The sequence below is a fragment of the Pristiophorus japonicus genome, chromosome 7 (assembly GCF_044704955.1).
Source record: "Pristiophorus japonicus isolate sPriJap1 chromosome 7, sPriJap1.hap1, whole genome shotgun sequence".
In the NCBI taxonomy this organism is placed as follows: Eukaryota; Metazoa; Chordata; class Chondrichthyes; family Pristiophoridae; genus Pristiophorus; species Pristiophorus japonicus.
In genome coordinates, this window is record NC_091983.1 from 16,854,402 (window position 1) to 16,863,992 (window position 9,591).

Sequence of the window (9,591 nt, forward strand, 5' to 3'; positions counted from 1 at the left end):
GGTCGTTTCTAGGACTCCTGAACTACTTTGGTAACTTCTTATTGGATCTCAGCACACCTTACTGCACGCCTTACTGCATAAATGGGACGAATGGGTATGGGGCAAAAGCCAAGAAAATGCCTTTGTAAAAGCTAGAAAATTGTTATGCTCAAACAAATTGCTTGTGTTGTATGATCCATGTAAGTGTTTGGTACGAGCTTGTGATGCGTCGTCATATGGCGTCAGGTGTGTATTGCAACAAGCTAATGATTTTGGGAAATTGCAACCGGTTGCTTATGCATCCAGGAGTCTGTCTAAGGCTGAGAGAGCCTACAGCATGATTGAAAAAGAAGCGTTAGCGTGTGTCTATTGGGTAAAGAAAATGCATCAATACCTGTTTGGGCTCAAATTTAAATTGGAAAATGACCATAAACCACTTATATCCCCGTTTTCCGCGAGTAAGGGGATAAATACGAATGCATCGGCCCGCATCCAGAGATGGGCGCTCACGTTGTCCGCATACAACTATGACATCCACCACAGGCCAGGCACAGAAAACTGTGCCGATGCTCTCAGTAGGCTGCCATTGCACACCATGGGGATGGAAATGACGCAGCCTGCAGATTTAGTGAGAGTGAGCAATCACCCGTCACAGCCCAGCAGATTAAAACCTGGACGAGCCAGGACCCCTTATTGTCGCTTGTCAAATACTGTGTGCTTCACGGGAGCTGGTCCAGTGTCCCAGTGGAAATGCAGGAAGAGATAAAGCCGTTTCAGCAGCGCAAAGATGAAATGTCAAAATAGGCAGACCGACTTCTGTGGGGTAATCGGGTCGTGGTTCCCAAGAAAGGCAGAGACACCTTCATCAATGAACTCCACAGTGCCCACCCAGGCATCGCAATGATGAACGCGATAGCCAGATCCCACGTCTTGTGGCCCGGTATCGATGCGGCCTTAGAGTCCTGCGTGCACAGATGTAACACATGCTCGCAGCTTAGCAATGCACCCAGGGAGGCGCCACTAAGTTTATGGTCTTGGCCCTCCAAACTGTGGTCTAGGGTCCATGTCAACTATGTAGGCCCGTTCTTGGGTAAAATGTTCCTTGTGGTTGTAGATGTGTACTCCAAATGGATTGAATGTGAGATAATGTCAGCAAGCACGTCCGCTGTCACCACTGAAAGCCTGCGGGCCATGTTTGCCACGCACGGCCTGCCCGATGTACTGGTGAGTGACAACGGGACATGTTTTACCAGTGCTGAGTTCAAAGAATTCATGACCCGTAATGGGATTAAACATGCTACATCTGCCCCGTTCAAACCAGCACCCAATGGTCAGGCAGAGAGAGCAGTGCAAACCATCAAGCAGGGCTTGAAGAGGGTCACGGAGGGCTCACTGCAGACTCGCCTATCCCGAGTCCTGCTTAGCTACCGCACGAGACCCCACTCGCTCACTGGGATCCCACCTGCTGAACTGCTCATGAAAAGAGCACTTAAGACAAGGCTCTCATTAGTTCACCCAGATCTACATGAACAGATAGAGAGCAGGCGGCTCCAACAAAGTTAATACCATGATAGTGCAAATATGTCATGCGAAATTGAAATCAACGATCCTGTATTTGTATTGAATTATGGACAAGATCCCAAGTGGCTTCCTGGCACTGTTGTGGCCAAAGAGGGGAGCAGGGTGTTTAGGGTCAAACTTTCAAATGGACTCATTCACCCGAAACACTTGGACAAAATCAAACTCAGATTTACGGATTATCCTGAGCAACCCACTTTGGACCCTACCTTCTTTGATCCCCCCAACATACACACCAGTGGCAACCAACACAGCAGTTGGCCACGAAGCAGAACCCATCATCCACAGCAGCCCAGCAGGACTCACCACACCAGGCAGCCCAGCAAGGCCAGCTGCACAGCAGCCCAACGAGGGCCCAACAGACGATTCAACAATACCAGCATTTGCCTCTAAACGATCAACCAGGGCAAGAAGGGCCCCAGATCGACTCACCATGTAAATAGTTACACTGTTGACTTTGGGGGGGCAGGGGCGCGGGGAAGTGTTATATATGTAACTTGTATTTACTCTGTACAGCCACTAGAGGGCTCATCCCCTGGAGTCCCAAGGGAGCCCATAATCCCTTGGGAGCACAGGTATTTAAGGAGGCCTCACAGGTTGGAGAGGCACTCTGGAGACCTGCAATAAAAGACTACGGTCACACTTTACTTTGAGCTCACAGTATTCAGTCTGACTCTTTCTTCATACATAACAGGAGTGAAAAGCAAATTCAATTTAAACAGGCTCAGAAAGTGGTGCTGGGTGGGGGTGCAATAGCTGGATCCAGACAGGGGAGAGGATGATTGGGGCTGCGGGATGTTGGGGGCGGCAGGGTGGGGAGAAGGGGGAGGGGAGAGGAGGGGAAGAAGGGGAGAGGGAAGAGGAGGAGGAGGATAATGGGGGAGGTGGAAAGGGACAATGAAAAGAAGGGAGTAGGCAGACACAGGAAGCAGGAGGGTTTGTTGGATCGGGCAGGTAGAAGGAAGGTATGGCAAGCTCCATCAGTGGGCAGGGAGCCCTTGCCCAGTGCGTGGATAGTTAATAAAGAGACAATTGCCCAATTGCTGCTGTCACTGGAAGTCTCCTGCTCTGTCTCGAGCAATTGAGCCACTTAAATTTTGTTCAAAACCACCTTCTCCTTACTGGCAGGGAAATATATTCATAATTTCAGCAATAATGGAATCATAGAAGGATACAGCACAGAAGGAGGCCATTCGGCCCATCGTGTCTGCACCGGATCGTTGTAAGAGCTGTCCAATTAGTCCCCCTCCTCTGCTCTTTCCCCATAGCCCTGCCAATTTCTCTTTTAATTATCTTTAATCTGTGTCCTTTGGATATCGACCCTGCTGCTAGTGGGAACAGTTTCTCCCAATCTATTCTATCAAAACCCCCCATAATTGTGAACACCTCTATTAAATCGCTACTTAAACTCTGCTCTAAGGATAACAACCCCAGCTTCTCCAAACTCTCCGCATAACTGAAGCCCCTCATCCCTGGTTATATTCTAATAAATCTCTTCTGCACCCTCTCTAAAGCCCTGACATTCTTCCTAAAGTGCGGTGCCCAAAACTGGACACAATACTCCAGCTGAGGCCCAGCTAATGTTTTATAAAGATTTGGCATAACTTCATTGCTGTTGTACTCTATATTAATAAAGCCAAGGATCACACGTGCCTTTTTAGGAGCCTTCTCAAGTTGTGCTGCAAAGACTTGTGTCTGTGAATCTGCAGGTCTATCTGTTCCAGCATCAACTCTAAAATTGTTAGCGCAACAAGTTTCTGAACGTGTTTATCACGTGTTGAATCAGGTGCTCTGAGTTTACATTGCCTCTCCTCATTTTTTAATCCCAGTTTCTCGAGTCTCTCCACAAATCTGAAGACCCTCAGTCCTGGTACTTAAGTTAAACCGCAAAATATCATCATCATAGGCAGTCCCTCGAATCGAGGATGATTTGCTTCCACGCCAAAAGGTTCACAGGTGTTTCAATGAAGGACCTAATATTCCAGGCCCTGAACTACATGTTGAAGGGTGGAAGATGCCTGTGCGTGGATTTTTGTAACGTGTGGTGGCCGTTGCACACCAGCCACCACACGGGCTTGACAGAGCTCGGTCTGTCAAATAACCTAAATAATTTGTTACCGCAAAACAAGGCATGCGATCCTCGCACCACTGCCACTCCGCCAGTGCCCGTGCTGTTGCCTGTCAGCCAGCCGGCCCAGACTGCTGCCACCCATGCCGAGGTGGTGCCTACAAGACCTAGAGCTTCTCGAGGTCGTCCAGCAAGTTCATCTGCAGTCTCCCCCACTGAAAGTCAGCAGCCGTGCTGCAGCCACTGGGGTAGCATTGCGTAGGAACACTAGGATAGGCAAAGGCACACACAAGGCAGTCACTAAGGCAATGCACAAGGGTGATCAGTTGAATTTTTGAAAGAATATTGGTTGAAAGAAAAAATGAAAGATTTGCATTTATGTAGCACCTTTCACAACCATCGGCCGTCTCAAAGCACTTTGCAGCTAGTGCAGTACTTTTGGAGTGTAGTCACTCTTGTAATGTAGGAAACGTGCAGCCAATTTGCGCACAGCAAGCTCCCACAAACAGCAATGTGATAATGACCAGATAATCTGCTTTGTGTTATGTTGATTGAGGGATCAATATTGGCCAGGACACCGGGGATAACTCCCCTGCTCTTCTTCAAAATACTGCCATGCGATCTTTTACATCCATCTGAGAGAGCAGATGGGACCTCGGTTTAACATCTCATCTGAAAGACAGCACCTATGACAATGCAGTACTCCCTCAGTACTGCACTGGAGTGTCAGCCTTGATTTGTGTGCTCAAGTCTCTGGCGTGGGACTTGAACCCACAACCTTCTGACTCAGAGAGCGAGGGTGCTACCCTCTTTGTAAAAATATTAATATTTATTGAACATTAAGAACATTTACAACATCGTGATCATTCCATTGTATCATACAAATCCATTTTGCCCCTCTGCACAGCCGTTCCTCCAACACATATTAACATCAAAACCTGAAGTTTAATTTGTCTCCTGTAACATATAATAATCTATTGTACTTTACAAATTGATCATAAAATACTATCTTTAAATTCTTTTTGAATAAAACATGCACAGAGCCTTATAATGATCTTTTAGTTTATATTTAAAATACTCTTTTAGGTTTATTCTCTTCCCCTTAAAAAACAGCATTCCTTCTTTGCACAATCACAAATCTAGCCAAACTGAACATTACACTAATTGCCGCTCCGCTAGACTCAGGCTGACTCTCCTGTAATCCCCATCTCAAAATTGAGTCCCACGGGATTCCCATTCTTGCTCTTCGGTCCTCACCCAGCAAGAAAACCTCACAACTGTCGAACATAGTACTTAAAGTCCTTTAACTGCGGACATAACACTAGCAAATGGGCAGAGTCTCATCCCGCATCCCACACACTGGGCAAGTTGCCACCACTACTTGCCCAAACTTACATAAGATTATCATGATAAAAATCCAGTTATGAGATCATTTGAAATCCAGTTTTATTCACTCTGGACATTTAAAATTCGCCCACACTCCCTTCAAAATCCTTTTGAAGTTCAGCTGTGGGTATATTTTCTGCCAAAACTCGTGAGCAGCTGGTGTCTTAAATCTCCATTCTCTAAATACCCCGTAGAAATCTCAAGTATTACAGTTGTCAACTTGGATCAACTCCTCCCCTTCCTCCAGCAAAAAGCTTGGAAAAGCGGGACACATTATACCTCCTTTGGAGATTTGTGTATTTATTTCTTCCATTCAATCCTGTGGCATTGCCCTCACAATCTACTCATACATGATCTTAATTGCTTTTTCCTCTACCTTCTGATCCTCCTCCCAAACCATGCCCCTCACTAAAGGTCCTTAAAGGTCATCTGGGCTGGAATGTCCATCCAAGATAAAAATACATTAAAATCCCCCATTATACAAGGGTTTTCTGCCTCTGCCATTTCTGTGAATAACCAGCGAAAAAACTCACGACGCTTGCAATGGTCATTTGACACATAGATATTTAAGAGATCACAATTCAATTCATCTATTTGTACCTTTAGCTGTAAAAATCTCCCCTCAGTGTCCTTGTCCACCATTGCAACGTTCTCTTTTATGGACGAACTCACATAAAACAGCCACCCCTCTATGGTTATTATTTGCACAACTTGCAAACACTTCTCCCTTCCAAACCTTCTGAACTCTTTCTAGGATATCGTCATCCCAAAATGTTTCTTGCAGACACAACAAGTCAGTACCTTTACAACACTGCAACAACTGCTGCAATTTCTTCTCCCCCCTCAGTCCGTTCACATTAATCGAGATCAATTTAATCATTGCTCCTAATAAAAGAAGTGTGCCTGATAATCCCCCCATCATCATTTAATCTCTGGCCCTTCCCTCCTCCCTTTAATCTCTGGCCCTTCCCTCCTCCCTTTAATCTCTGGCCCTTCCCTCCTCCCTTTAATCTCTGGCCCTTCCCTCCTCCCTTTAATCTCTGGCCCTTCCCTCCTCCCTTTAATCTCTGGCCCTTCCCTCCTCCCATGCTCCTTCCCAACCTTTTGGGCAGCTGTTGCTTTCTCCTGCAGTCTCCGGCTCTTTTTCACCTCCTGTTTGAACTTTCCCTGCAGTTTCAGCCTCTTCCTTACATTAAATTTAGGGCACGGAACTGCCCCTTCTCCCTCCTTCTGCCCCTTACTAACCTTTCCCTTTCCACATGATGCCCCCCCCTTTCCTATTCCATGTTTCCGACCCCCTCTGACTCCTCACTCTCGAGCTCTTCTGTAATCTCCTGTCTCTGTTCCCCGTCAGATACAGAATCTCCCGTAGAGAGTCTTCCTGCTATCATGGTTTCTCCAACAGTACCGCTCCCTTCGGCCTGACCTCCACTGCTGACCCTTGCTCCCCGTTTCTTCTCTCTCTGGGACAATAGCGCGTCTCCACCCATCTTGCTCCCTTTTGGTGTCTTTGTCTCCCTGCTCCCATCCTGCTTCCCCTTTAAGGCTCCTGCCTCTTGCACCCTCTCCTGGTCTTTTCCCCTCCTGCTCCCCGAGATGTACAACTCCCCATCTCTCCTTGGAGTAGTTATACTTACCCCGTACCCACCTCTGATCCCCCCACAGACACCTGAAGGCGAGCCATATTATGGCTCAACTCTGTCCCTGACCCATGATGTCCTCCGCTGACGTTGTCCTTTTCCACCATACTTGTTGTATTTTCCACCATCTCCATCCTGTTTTCTGCTCCGCAATTTTCTGCCTCTTCTTGCGCTCTTTCCTCATTCCATTCGCCGGCTGTGTCCTCCGCCTGCTCCGCTCCTCTGGCCGCTCCACTCACATCTCCTGCTCCTTCTCCCATCTCCTCATTGCTCAAGGAGCTTCCTTCTGCCTCACACTCACAGCGGGTGGGGCCTTTGCAACAAGCTGCACAGCTCTCTGGCTTGCAATTCCGAGCGATGTGTCCACACTCGCTGCATTTATAACAGTACAGATCTAGACAACTTTTTACTAAATGGTTGTGTCCAAGACAGTAATAGCAAACCTTCACCTGGTTATCATGCAGTACCTAGAAGTACAGCACTCCTTCCATTGTCTAGAATTTCATGCTGTAGGGTAATGACTTCACCCCCTCTGGGAACAGCACTTTTACATAACGGGTTCCAGCGGCTACCAGCGTTCCAGGATAGTATCTCCTCTATTACTGAGCAAAGTTTAATGTCCCACGACTCCAACTTTTTTATCAGCACGTCGTCCTCAACATAAACCGGCAGGTTTAAGAATTAAACTACCACCTCTTCGGAATATCGCAAAGTAACATCCAAGTACTCCTCACCAACCTTCAGGCTCAGTAAAGTCTTTCCACCGCCTCTCGGCCACTGACCGTCACCTCGAATCCAACTTTCGGCTTTGGTCGGCAAGCAAAGCAACTTCCCTCAGCGCAGTCCTCATGTACTGCCTGGATGATGTCCCAAGCTCGCATCTCCTTATCCTGGCACTGAACCACCACCATGTTTTCTTTTCCAAACCTCCCAGGGTCCTGGCCCAAATCTTTGGGCCTTTTATTCTCCCCTCTCAAGACATTCTCTCCCCTGGTTAAATTCACACTGGGAGCATTGTCCTCTGAGGGGCCCGGCACTCCAGGCCCCTCAGCAGCCATCTGGCCCAAAAAAAGGGCCCAAACATTTGAAGAAAAAAAACCCCAAAACCCACCACCAACTTTATACAAACTCACCACCAACTGCTGCAGTAACCAGCAGCTCCTGCTCACTCCTAGCCCCTCCCACCGAGAGAGTGCTAGCCACTGAGCCACAGCTGACACATGGATGAATAGATGGATAAAGTTGGATTGGAAAGTTTGCTTTGTGGCTGCTTTTATTTCAGCATTGGGGCCAAGGTGAGGTTGTGATGGTCAGTAACAGGAAGGGAAGGTGTGGGAGTAAGGTTGAATGGAGAATTAGGGTTGTGTTCACTGGTACCACAGGCGGATGATTCTATCCCAGATATCCCGGCCAGAAAGCAACTGTCTGGATTGTCTCCTTCCTTCCACTTCCTCCTCCTCCTCCTCCTCCTCTTCTGTTTTCTCCTCGTCCTCTGCCTGCTCTTGCTCCTGAGCTGGTGGCCGTATCCCTGGTGGTAAGGGTCAGGACGCACGCTCAGGTGAGTACCGTAGGGCTCCCCCAGAGCGACCCAGGCAGCAGATGCATTGTTTAAGGACACCAATGGTCAGTTCCACGATGTTTCGTGTGGCAGCATGGCGCTCGTTGTTTGCATGCTACCCTCTTCGGCCCCTGGAAGTGATGAGCTCCTGTTCTTCTGAGGCAGCCCCTCGGAGCCGAGGATGACTTGCTTCCACACTAATATGAGTTGTCAGGTGACGAATGAGTCCAATGCGGGACCTACAGTCTCTGTCACAGGTGGGGCGTATGGTGGTTGAAGGGACGGGTGGGTGGTCTGCTTGTATTATCGTGCTCTCCTTCCGCTGTTTGCGCTTGGCTTCCGCATGCTCCCGGCGGAGAGACTCGAGGTGTTCGTCAGCCTCCCGGATGCTTCTCCTCCACTTTGAACGGTATTAGGCCAGGGATTCCCAGGTGTCGGTGGGGATGTTGCACTTTTTCAAGGAGGCTTAGAGGGTGTCCGTGAAACGTTTCCTCTGCCCACCTGGGGCTCGCTTGCCGTGTCGGAGCTCTGAGTAGAGCGCTTGCTTTGAGAGTTTAGTGTCGGGCATGCGGACGAGGCAGACCTCCTACTACACTCTCCATACTCGCAGTTTCCTACTCGCCCTCTGATGCGTGCGGCACTCCTTCTCCCCTCTCTCCAGCACATTTAATCAAATATTCCTGTGTTGTGGGGAATGATGGAAGGCTCTCCAGTGCACTGGAAGTTTGAATGTGCTGTTGTTTGAAGGTAGGATTGATTCCACCAAAACATTTGCAAAGACAAATCATAAGCAACAGCAACTCTTCATCATAGACGGTCCCTCGAACGAGGAAGACTTGCTTCCACAAGAGTTCACAGATGTTTCAACGAAGGACCCGATATTCCAGTCCTGAACTCCAGTTGAGGGGGTGGAAGATGCCTGTGCGTGAATTTTTTGAACGTGTGGTGACCATTGCACACCAGCCACCACACGGGCTCGACAGAGCTAGGTCCTTTATCCAGTGGCAAGCGTTGAACCAGGGCGACTGGAGACCTGCTCTGCTGCACGGACCTAGTGCACACACAGTGTGGCCAGGCCCGTGCTGCCCCTGGGCCCTCGGATCTTCTGGGCCCCGTACCCTCATTCGCCGCGCCTTCGCCCACAATGTACCAGGGCCAGGCGCTCCAGCTCTATTTATAGCCCCTACCTTCGGTGGTGTTCTCACACAGCAACTATCACGCTCTTCATGTGCAGAAAGACACCCGCACACTTTACATGAAGCAGGAAAAGGAACAGCAGCGAAGAACAGGAAAAATGGAGGCGGATTAGGGTGTGGGATGAAGTTCAAGCTGGAAGACAAGGCTTTTGAGGAGGATTTCTTTCCAAAGACATACCGTTCCCA